The sequence below is a fragment of the Bos indicus x Bos taurus genome, chromosome X (assembly GCF_003369695.1).
Source record: "Bos indicus x Bos taurus breed Angus x Brahman F1 hybrid chromosome X, Bos_hybrid_MaternalHap_v2.0, whole genome shotgun sequence".
In the NCBI taxonomy this organism is placed as follows: Eukaryota; Metazoa; Chordata; class Mammalia; order Artiodactyla; family Bovidae; genus Bos; species Bos indicus x Bos taurus.
The window spans coordinates 81,520,472-81,532,951 of NC_040105.1; the positions used below are offsets into that span (position 1 = coordinate 81,520,472).

The 12,480-nt window shown below is 45.0% G+C and overlaps 1 protein-coding gene across 1 annotated transcript in view; it reads right to left on the minus strand.

Annotated features, from left to right (window-relative positions):
* HTR2C (5-hydroxytryptamine receptor 2C) overlaps positions 1–8,886 on the minus strand; it is a 347,792-nt gene extending 338,906 nt beyond the window's left edge. The window contains exon 1 of the mRNA XM_027534545.1: positions 8,320–8,886. The gene's annotated coding sequence lies outside the window, so the exon portion shown is untranslated. The remainder of the gene's footprint in view (positions 1–8,319) is intronic.
* Positions 8,887–12,480: the final 3,594 nt, after the last annotated feature.

Here is a 12,480-nt window from a genome sequence, read left to right on the forward strand (position 1 = left end):
CTGATAGTTCAGTTGGTAAAGAATCCGCCTGCAATGCAGAAGACCCCAGTTTGATTCCTGGATGGGGAAGATCTGCTGGGGAAGGGATAGGCTACCCACTCCAGTATTGTTCGTAAATAGCCACATGTGGCTGGTGGCTGTTGTATTGGACAATGCAGTTCTAAAGTCTTTCTGATAGCTGTCAATAAATTTATGCTTGGTTATGATAAAAGGTTACCCTTTTAAGTGAATCAGTTCAGTTCAGTCACTCAGTCGTGTCCAACTCTTTGTGACCCCATGAACTGCAGCACACCAGGCCACCCTGTCCATCACAAAATCCAAGAGTTCTCCCAAACTCATGTCCATCAAGTTGGTGATGCCATCCAGCCATCTCATCCTTTGTCGTCCCCTTCTCCTCCTGCCCCCAATCCCTCCCACCATCAGAGTCTTTTCCAATGAGTCAACTCTTCGCATGAGGTGGCCACAGGTTTGGAGTTTCAGCTTTAGCATCACTCCTTCCAAAGAACACCCAGGACTGATCTCTTTTAGAATGGACTGGTTGGATCTCCTTGCATTCCAAGGGACTCTCAAGAGTCTTCTCCAACACCACAGTTCAAAAGCATCAATTCTTCGGCACTCAGCATTCTTCACAGTCCAAATTTCACATCCACACATGACCACTGGAGAAACGATAGCCTTAACTAGATGGACCTTTGTTGGCAAAGTAATGTCTCTGCTTTTGAATATGCTATCTAGGTTGGTCATAACTTTCCTTTCAAGGAGCAAGCGTCTTTTAATTTCATGGTTGCAATCACAATCTGCAGTGATTTTGGAGCCCCCCAAAATAAAGTCTGACACTGTTTCCACAGTTTCCCCATCTATTTCCCATGAAGTGATGGGACCGGATGCCATGATCTTTGTTTTCTGAATGTTGAGCTTTAAGCCAACTTTTTCACTCTCCTCTTTCACTTCATCAAGAGGTTTTTTAGTTCCTCTTCACTTTCTGCCAGAAGGGTGGTGTCATCTGCATATCTGAGATTATTGATATTTCTCCTGGCAATCTTGATTCCAGCCTGTGCTTCTTCCAGCCCAGCATTTCTCATGATGTACTCTGCTGCTCCTGCTGCTAAGTCACTTCAGTCGTGTCCGACTCTGTGCGACCACACAGACGTCAGCCAAGCAGGCTCCCCCATCCCTGGGATTCTCCAGGCAAGAACATAGGAGTGGGTTGCCATTTCCTTCTCCAATGCATGAAAGTGAAAAGTGAAAGTGAAGTCACTCAGTCGTGTCCGACTGCAGCGAGACCATGGACTGCAGCCTACCAGGCTCCTCCGTCAATGGGATTTTCCAGGCAAGAGTACTGGAGTGGGGTGCCATTGCCTTCTCTGCATGACGTACTCTGCATATAAGTTAAATAAGCAGGGTGACAATATACAGCCTTGACGTACTCCTTTTCCTATTTGGAACCAGTCTGTTGTTCCATGTCCAGTTCTTTTTTTTTTTTTTTACTGTTTTTATTTTTTTTTTTTATTTTATTTTTAAACTTTACATAATTGTATTAGTTTTGCCAAATATCAATACGAATCTGCCACAGGTATACATGTGTTCCCCATCCTGAACCCTCCTCCCTCCTCCCTCCCCATACCATCCCTCTGGGTCGTCCCAGTGCACTAGCCCCAAGCATCTAGTATCGTGTATCGAACAGTTCTAACTGTTGCTTCCTGACCTGCATATAAGTTTCTCAAGAGGCAGGTCAGGTGGTCTGGTATTCCTATCTCTTTCAGAATTTTCCACAGTTTATTGTGATCCACACAGTCAAAGGCTTTGGCATAGTCAATAAAGCAAAAATAGATGTTTTTCAGGAATGCTCTTGCTTTTTTTCATGATCCAGCAGATGTTGGCGGTTTGATATCTGGTTCCTCTGCCTTCTCTAAAACCAGCTTGAACATCTGGAAGTTCACGGTTCACGTATTGCTGAGGCCTGGCTTGGAGAACTTTGAGCATTACTTTACTAGCATGTGAGATGAGTGCAATTGTGCAATAGTTTGAGCATTCTTTGGCATTGCCTTTCTTTGGGATTGGAATGAAAACTGACCTTTTCCAGTCCTGTGGCCACTGCTGCTGCTACTGCTAAGTCACTTCAGTTGTGTCCGACTCTGTGTGACCCCATAGATGGCAGCCCACCAGGCGCCCCCATCCCTGGGATTCTCCAGGCAAGAACACTGGAGTGGGTTGCCATTTCCTTCTCCAATGCATGAAAGTGAAAGTGAAGTCGCTCAGTCATGTCCGACCCTCAGCGACCCCATGGAATGTAGCCTTCCAGGCTCCTCCATCCATTGGATTTTCCAGGCAAGAGTGCTGGAGTGGGGTGCCATTGCCACTGCTGAGTTTTCCAAATTTGCTGGCATATTGAGTGCAGCACTTTCACAGCATCATCTTTGATGATTCGAAATAGCTCAACTGGAATTCCATCACCTCCAGTAGCTTTGTTCATAGTGATGCTTTCTAAGGCCCACTTGACTTCACATTCCAGGGTGTCTGGCGCCAGGTGAGTGATCACACCATCGTGATTATCTTCGTCATGAAGATCTTTTTTGTACAGTTCTTCTGTGTATTCTTGCCACATCTTCTTAATATCTTCTGCTTCTGTTAGGTCCATACCATTTCTGTCCTTTATCGAGCCCATCTTTGCATGAAATGTTCCCTTGGTGTCTCTAATTTTCTTGAAGAGATCTCTAGTCTTTCCCATTCTGTTGTTTTCCTCTATTTATTTGCATTGATTGGTGAGGAAGGCTTTCTTATCTCTCCTTGCTATTCTTTGGAACACTGCATTCAGATGCTTATGTCTTTCCTTTTCTCTTTTGCTCTTTGCTTCTCTTCTTTTCACAGCTATTTGTAAGGCCTCCCCAGACAGCCATTTTGCTTTTTTGCATTTCTTTTCCATGGAGATGGTCTTGATCCTTGTCTCCTGTACAATGTCACGAACCTCTGTCCATAGTTCATCAGGCACTCTGTCTATCAGATCTAGTCCCTTAAATCTATTTCTCACTTCCACTGTATAATCATAAAGAATTTGATTTAGGTCATACCTGAATCATCTAGTGGTTTCCCCTACTTTCTTCAATTTAAGTCTGAATTTGGCAATAAGGAGTTCATGTTCTGAGCAACAGTCAGCTCCCAGTCTTGTTTTTGCTGACTGTATAGAGCTTCTCCATGTTTGGCTGCAAAGAATATAATCAATCTGATTTCTGTGTTGACCATCTGGTGATGTCCATGTGTAGAGTCTTCTCTTGTGCTGTTGGAAGAGGGTGTTTGCTAGGACCAGTGCATTCTCTTGGCAAAACTCTATTAGCTTTTGCCCTGCTTCATTCTGTATTCCAAGGCCAAATTTGCCTGTTACTCCAGGTGTTTCTTGACTTCCTACTTTTGCATTCCAGTCCCCTATAATGAAAAGGACATCTTTTTTGGGTGTTAGTTCTAAAAGTTCTTGGAGGTCTTCATAGAACCATTCAACTTCAGCTTCTTCAGCATTACTGGTTGGGGCATAGACTTGGATTACTCTGATATTGAATGGTTTGCCTTGGAAACAAACAGAGATCATTCTGTCATCTTTGAGATTGCATCCAAGTATTGCATTTTGGACTCTTTTGTTGACCATGATGGCTACTCCATTTCTTCTGAGGGATTCCTGCCCACAGTAGTAGATATAATGATCATCTGAGTTAAATTCACCCATTCCAGTCCATTTTAGTTCACTGATTCCTATAATGTCAACGGTCATTCTTGCCATCTCCTGTTTGACTACTTCCAATTTGCCTTAATTCATTCCAGGTTCCTATGCAATATTGCTCTTTATAGCATCGGACCTTGCTTCTGTCACCAGTCACATCCACAGCTGGGTATTGTTTTTGCTTTGGCTCCATCCCTTCATTCTTTCTGAAGTTATTTCTCCACTGATCTCCAGTAGCATATTGGGCACCTACTGACCTGGGGAATTCTTTTTCAGTATTCTATCATTTTGTCTTTTCATACTGTTCATGGGGTTCTCAAGGCAAGAATACTGAAGTGGTTTGTGATTCCCTTCTCCAGTGGACCACATTCTGTCAGATCTCTCCACCATGACCACCCGTTTAAGTGGATACTTTTATTAAGAGACAATGAATAAGATTAATAAAGGAAATTCCTGAATGTAGAATTTCAAGCACTGTGGAACAACATGAAGGCCACTAGTTTGGGAGTCCACAGGCCTTTCTAGTGCTTTTCAAATTAGACCATATATGTGCTCATCTATGAATAAAGTGAAAGTCACTCAGTCGTGTCTGACTCTTTGTGACCCCATGGACTATATTGTCCATTGAATTTTCCAGGTCAGAATACTGGAGTGGGCAGCCTTTCCCTTCTCCAGGGGATCTTCCCAATTCAGGAATTGAACCCAGGTCTCCCGCATTTCATGTGGATTCTTTACCAGCTGAGCCACCATGAAAACCCAAGAATACTGGAGTGGGTAGCCTATGTCTTCTCCAGCAGATCTTCCTGACCCAGGAATCAAACCGCGGTCTCCTGAATTACAGGCAGATTCTTTACCAACTGGCTATCAAGGAAGGTTAACCTTAATTAGCAAGGTTAACTTTATTATGTGCCAACTACATGTACAATGTCATAATAAGCAATATCTTCATAAACTGCACATGGCACAGTCTTAACCACAGCTGAAGGGAGGACGGAATATATAGGGTGAAGTAGAGATGTTGGATACAGGGAGACAAAATGTAATTAAGACTCCAGCTCATGTACATCTTATTTGAAATCCTGATTTCACTATATCATTTGTGTATTAAGATTTCAGAAGTGACTAAAGAATTGTAGCATGTGAGCAAGAGTATTAAATTTGCTGGTAACTGACTGACTGATGGTGCAGCTTAACCTCTTGGTTGAGGTCAGTGTTATTTGTCAAAAAATGGTGATTACTAGGCTGTTCTGCAGCAATGTTCTGAGTATACAAGGAAGCTTTAAAATAGTTTGAAGAAAGGCAGAGACAGAATGATTGATTGATGGAACACTAATCTGGTTATTGGCAGTTTCTGGAATTAAATAGTATACAAGTTGTAGATAAAATTTAACAGGTATCTTGGAACTATGACAAATTAATAATAGTAAAAAAACATGGCTGTGTGCAATAATTTTAAAACTGCTTAATATCCATGTGTTTCACACATGGAGTTAGTAATTAATATGTTATTAACCCAAACTTATGGTTAAGTTTTCTTAGTTTGCTTATGGCTATCCATACCATTAGTGGGACAAAATTTATTATTTTCTCTGTTATATCACTAAAGTAATCTCAATACAAGTACCATATTGTCTCATTTTGTGAAGTACCAAACTGCTAGAAAGGGAAGGTAGTGAGAAATTATTTCATGATATGGGCCAAACAGTCTGGAGCTTCTGTAGCCATTATAACTTGGGGCTTATTTGCTAATGGACTCCATAACAGTCACCTTGTTTGATCTCACGCCTTGAACAATTTAATAAGAGTAGCTGAGGACACTTAATATTGGTTACTGGTAATCTTTCACTCAAATTTTGTTTCGTGTGTTTCCTTTAACTGTAGAGTAATAAGGTTTACTTGAAGGACATAAGTGGAATAGTAAAACAATTGGGGTTTGATGCAGACTTCAGGTTATTATTGAGATTTATTTATCTACCAGTAAATGCAGAAATATTTCTAAATAATTAAGTTTCAAATAGTAGTGATATTCCTTCAAATCTAACATGATTTTAAAGTTTACTTTCCAAAGAAGAAATCTATCATCTATAAAACCTCTATGGGTGAGATGTCAATGCTGCTTAAGCCAACTTAATAGATTAGCCCAGCATTATATCAAAGATGCTAGTTTTTTTATATTTTATTTCTATTGCTAAAGAAATAAACCTGTACTTCTCACATAACCTTGAAAGCACAAAGAAAGGATTCTTATTCTGCTGTCATAAATTAATCTACAAGAATACCTTGAGAAATAAAAGGGAAAAATCCAATGGTACTAATAAAATAGGAGTATCTTCCTCTTCATAGGTTTGCTATGAAGACCATGCGAAATAAGGTATATATGTAATGCTCTTCACTCCATGCCTAGTATCCTGTAGGTTTGCAAAAATGTCAGTTCTCACCCATCTTCCCATGAATTCATACTACATCAAAGCCCCTCATGTTATTATCTGAAAAACTCATCACCATCATCCATGACAACTCTAGATATAGACTTCTCAAGAAAGCATGGGAAAGGTTAATAAACACCTCTAGATTATGCAGATAGAAAAACACTGTCAGTGTTGGCTTAAGCATCCCGTATCCTACCTTGACATTTCACTCACAAACCTTATCCACCTTCTAAATGTCAGGGCTTGCATTGGGCTTGTTGCTCTAGATGATAAAAGCTATTAGGGGGAAAAAAAATAATGTGGACGAAATAAAGAAATATTTTATTTCCTTCCCAAAGACCAGAAGAACATATTTAGGGACTGAAAAGTATAGTTAAATATTCTATAACCTGTCTCCCCAAAATATAGAAAAATTATGTAGTTGCCCCCCTTCCTTGGGAGAGACGTAGATGACTCTTAAAGATCAAGGCATCAGGATGCAAATAAATTCTACTTTTCCGAAAGGATGGTATTCAGTGTGACTTAAATACTGCAAAAGAAATGCAATGATCATGGTAATCATTTTTTCCCCCTGTGGGCCATGTCAGTTGGCCTTTTTCATTGTGTCTGCACATATGTAGTCAACTACAGAAACACTTGATTTCTACTGTGTTCATATTTTGATTGTCAGAATGGCTGCTATGTATCAATAAACGTAAACTCCAGAACAGAGATGTCCTTTGCACCCGTGTATGTGTGAGGTCACAGATGTCTGCAAACTGGGGAACTCAGAGGTTACCTACATACTGCGCAGCACGTTCCCTAACTCCAGTCACTTTAGCTCAATGCTTTTTTCCCCCTAGAGCAAGGTTTTCCTTCCATTAGCCTGCTTAAAAGGTATGTGGTGAGGGGTATATGCAACTTAGGGGCTCCGCAATCCGATGTTTCCATGGCTGGGACTTGTGATGGTAATATTAATGAAGAAGCTGCGCAGTACCGGCAGTGATTCTTGACCAAATCAGATATTCTCTAAGTACCGAATGTCACCCGCTGAATTTGAGTGGGGGAGCACCGTCGCTTTAAAGGGCTCTCAGACACAACACAAAATGTTTGTCACCTCAGGTCGCATATTACTCAAAAGGAAGCAAAAAGCAAAGGGCCCGGGCAAAACCAATACAATATTGTAAAGTAAAATAATAATAATAATAATTTAAAAATTTAAAAAAAAGGAATAGACACACAGACACGTTTTGCAATGACGAACTTTATGTGGCATCAGGAATGGCAACCTGTTCTGTTTAGCAATTCCAAGGTACGCTGTTAAGATTGCTCGTCAGGTTAAACCGAATAAAGGAACCGGAATACGGAATACTAAGGAGCCCTGGAGACTTCTCGGCAATCCTTTTCAAAATATAAAACTGTCACCAAGTGACTTAGGTAAGCTAATAAAATGGCTCGCTGTATGCCCTTACATTCTCCTCTTAAACTTACGTGACCATCAGCAGCGCTGTTCAAATTCAGCCAACAGCTGTTACACCAAGACACAGATCCGCAGTGTTTATCTCCCCTGAGTTATCGGTGTTCACTGAGACTCTCCGAAAATTAGAGTCGGTTTTCAATGAGAACTTAATAGAGGATCCTTCACCCCACCTCCGCTCCCACTATCCCAACCCTTGAGCCCCCTCCCACTTGCCCAATATGATTTCTTAAAAACGTAGACCATACCCTCAATTCAGCTGCACCTTCCGCAGCCTGAACCTTTACCCAGAGACACCCGCGTTCAGTCTCTCTCTCGTTCTCTCCTCCCTCCCACCTGACTTCTTGAGACCCCCCGCCCACCTTCAGTTACTCTCTCGGCTTCCCAGGCGCCTCGTTTGTGAGACCGGCGCCTCCGCCCAGCGCTTTCCCATATCGAGCGCCCCCGAACCCCCACCCTTCTCAACCTCCTTTGACACTCTGGCGCCCCTCCTGTGAAACCTAAGCCCCTCTCTGCCCAGGGACCCTAGTCTCTCGGCCATCTGCATATTCCGAGTCCCTTCAAGCCCCTCCCCCCCACACCCCCCGCGCGCCCCTCACCTCCCGCCCGGGTCAGTGCGGTCCTGCAAGCTGCAACCATCCGGGACCTGTCCCCGCTCCCCACCCCATCCCCCGCCTAAACCGTTAGGGTCTTGGCTAGCAATGACGCCCAGGGCTCCAACTTACCACAAGCGTCCGGGAGGAAGGCAAGGCAGCGGTCGCCGCGGCGGCAGCTAGACGAGAAACGGACTCGGCTGCAATCGCCCAGCGGAGCCCGAGGCAGTCAGTGCGCTGCGCTGCGCGCCGCAATCTCGCGCCTCGGCAGAGAGAAGGACGGAGGGAGCTCGGCGCGATAGCAAGAGCCGGCAAGTCGACCTCCTCCGGGCCACCGTGCGCCCCCCGGATAGGTTTGGCTTCTCCTGTTCCCCTATCTTATTCTAGCATAGTAACTGACCACCTCCAGCATCTCTGCACTATTCGCGTCTTCTTTCTTCTTTGGTGGCCCCTAACTAACTACACTATTCTAAACGGACGAAGGCCATCAAGCGAGCACCACGATGATCTCGACGACTCCGACGACAACGTTGTGCAAGAATAGGTAAGAAAAGTTCATATGCAATCGCAGTTTAGGAGCAGGCAGGCCGATGGAGCAGCCAAGGCTGCCAATCTAGCTGCTCCAAAGACAGGATCAGAAAGATCGGTGCACCCGAGGAGTGGAGCGTCCTCGGTGAGCACCAGAGCGCCTACCCAGCGCTGGTGAAACTGCACAGCGCTCTTGGGCTAGATGAGGGATGAGGGGTGGAGCCAAGAGTGGCCAATCAACGTTCAGCGTTCCACTGCCCCCGGCTTGTTTGGACCCGTCTATTAGTGCAACTGGAGCCTGCTGGCAGGGGGCGCGAGACTCCGTGGTGGTGGGGGTGGTGGTGGTGGGGGAGGTGGTGGTGGGGGAGGTGGTGGTGGGGGTGGTGGTGGGGGAGGTGGTGGTGGGGGTGGTGGTGGGGGAGGTGGTGGTGGTGGTGATTAACTTGATTCAAGAGGCCTGGAGATTGGGGGGAACTAGGGTCAGTCACGGGGGGGGGGTTCTCAAGAAATGTATCCCTAAGGATTCAAAGAACACCCCTCCACGAACATACACACACACCCCACACCCCTGAACATTTGAGTTCAACAAACACTTCTTAAGTCTTGGAAGTTCCAAAGAACTTTGAAACTCCCTCCCCTTTCCCCAGCCGAGCAACTGAGGCATTCACAGTGTCAAATACACTTTAGTGTGAAAGGCTTTGGCCTTATTTTAAGTGTCCATTCCCCACCCTTTTCCCCAGCCCCAAATGCAGAGAACGGAGAAAGGAAAGCACTTGGCCTTCGTGCCCCTAGACAGCACGATTTTGTTCCCTTGAACACACAGGCCCCGGGCTAGGTGCTTAGAATGACACCCTCAAGGCAACATCTTCGGGTTTCTAAGATGGACCTGCACCTATTTCTCCCCTCGGACCTTAGGGGCCACAGCTAAGTGGTTTGCCTGACCGCTGCGAGGGCTGCCATGACATGGTCAAGGCCGCAGGGCACGGGGTGAACCACCAAGCTCCCTTTTGGCCGAGAAGCCGAGCTGTGGCCTGGCAAAGACAAGAGAGCTCTTCTTCATTGGCTCCCGGGGCGCCAGGCAGGTGCCTGCAGCGTCCAGGCAGCAGCACAGACAAGGGCGATCGGGGCCACCTTGGCCTAGCCGCTTCGGGGGTCACCAAGACCAAGCTCAGTAGTAGCAGTGCTGCCACCAAGAAAGGGGGAGAACAGATTTCTCCTAAGAGGGAATGGAAGTGAGAGGTCTCAATTTCCAACGGAGGCTCCGTGGCACTATGGGGGAAGTGGGGAGGAGTGGTGAGAGAAGTGGGAACTGGCTCCCAGCCGGTCCGAGGTAGCTGGACCTAAGAAAGAGATTGTAACTGGTTCTGCTACTTGGGACCAGTTGGCTGAGCAGCGATTATATGGTAGAGGCTACAGGCAGGACGGGCAACAGATTGGAGGCTTGAACCCCATGGAGCGCAGAAGAGAAGGGAGTCGTCAGCTGCTGAGGGGATTGGTTGCCTCAGTAGCTCTAAAAGTTAGGTATGGGGAAGGAAGTAGGAGCAGTGGTAAGGTTCGGGCTCCTTCACTCTTCTGGAGGGACCTTGGGTCACTTCTCTCCGTGCCTTGTTTTTCAGATTTGTAAATGGAGCTTTTGGTTCTTCTGCTCCAATAGGGAATCTTCTGATTCCCTCCATCCCCACTGAATTGAGCCACTTTGCAGGACTCGGAAATTTAATTTGGCAGTGAACATACTGCCAAAGTCCACATCCAAGTTCTGTTTCGCCAAGCAAAACCCTTTGCAGTTTCCGTGAAGCATCTGTTGAATGCTACGTGATGCCGCACAGGTGGCGGCGGCATCGCTGCCAAGTTCTCGAACTGTACAACATCGTTAGAAACGCTTTGTTAGCGAATAGTAATTTATAAATATCAAAGAGAAAAAGCGTGTCTTTTTAAATAATTAAGCACTCATCTTTTAAAATGCCCCGTGTCCTCTTCTTCTATCCACATGATCACGCAGTGCTTCATCCTGGCTTGTCTGGCGGGACTTAGGTTTATTTTGTAGGAGACTGAGATATTGGCTTTACTAAAAGAAAAAAGTGTAAATATTAATCCCTATAATGTATTTGCCAAGGCACAGTAGACTGCCGAGCCGAGAGCCAGAGATAGCATCGCCAAAGCCAGGGACATTTTCCCTCTCAGCGGCTCCAGGGGGAACCGGTTAGGCTTAGAGACGCTGACGCAAATCACAATGGTGAGGAGGAAGGTGATGAGAATAATAATGATAATAACAGTGATTATGACCATTATCATTACTACTACTACCACATAACTGGCTCTTCAAGAAGTTCTCTCTTTCTCCCTTAGAAGGACAAAAGTGCAGAAGGGACCCAGGATGAAGGCCACTCAGGGAATGGGAAGGTTCCCGGTGCAGCAGAGAGAAAGTTAGCTAGTCCGTTGGCTGTAGTCCTGGGCTTCCGAATTCGGGGAAACAAGCAGGCAGGCAAGTTTGCTTTTGAGCGGCGGTTGCCGCTCGGCCGGGAACCAAGAAGACCTAACCGGAGCCCGGGACGCAGCCGTGCTCCGGGCGCCGGGTTCAGCCCAGAGCGCCGAGTCCGCTTCCCCGGCCATGGCAGCGCATCCTGCCTTTTCGGGTTCCCTAGGCGGCCGGCTAGCCGAGCCCTGGCGGATCCGATGGGCTTTGGAGGTTTTGGCAACACTAGCCGGGAGAAAAGAGTGTACGGAGAAATTTAGCGCGCACTTTTAAGATCAGGCAAGTAAACTCGAAACAGGTACATGCCGGCGCGCTCTATCGTAGACAGAGGTTTTCTCCAACCTCCGCCTAAAGTGTCCTGGGGAATCAGGCCAAAGTTTTCATGGCTTTCCCTTCCCTTGCTAGGTCTATGGAAGTTTTCCTTGGAAAAGGGAGTTATTTACTGCGAAGTCCGAGTTTGATGCAAAACCCCAGCGTCCCCAAAGAGTTTCCAAAAACTCGCCCATTTCCTAAGAATATAGACATGCTTTTGCAGCTTTCCCACGAGGGACATTTCCCCCCACGTCAAATAGGTACCTCCCCAAGCCTATTGATTTAAAAATTCAGGGACACATTAAAGAAGATTGTTACCAAGCAGGAAAAAGTTCCTCCTTATATAAGATTTGGGGAACTTCCTTATAAATAATATTAATTGGCTGCAAAAGTTCAATGCTCAGAGAACCCTATTTTAACAAACCTAAAAGATTTGTAATCGATTTAAAAATGTGCGACCTGGCTCTAGAAAAATATTCCAAGGCAGGTATTTTTGCGGAGCAAAAGAAGCTCCGCAAAAATTGTACAGGGAGATTCCCTCCGCCCCTTGTTTACCACAAGACATAAATGCAAGACATTCTGATTACCCTTCCACACATATTTCTTTTCCTCAGTTTTAAAACAAATCCCGAGAACCAGAAGGGTTTTCTTTCTTTCTTTTTTTTTTTTGGTAATTATATAATTGTATAAAATAATGCTTTTAGCATTTCATAGTTTTGGAATATGAAATTCCAACCTGGAAAAACTCAGAATCAGAATCATATCCATAATGAGCATCGCTGAGGTATGACATACTCTCAGTAAACTGTTATAATATTTTACGCAGCAAATTTCTCTCTTACTGTTTCTCAAGCAGGGTCATTGAATAGGAAAAAAAAAAAAAAACTTAGAGATGGCTCATTAAACATGAAGTCTTTTCTAAGTTGCTCTGATTATTTTTAATGAAAAAACAAAGGAGTTGAACTCTTATGTGCTGTATA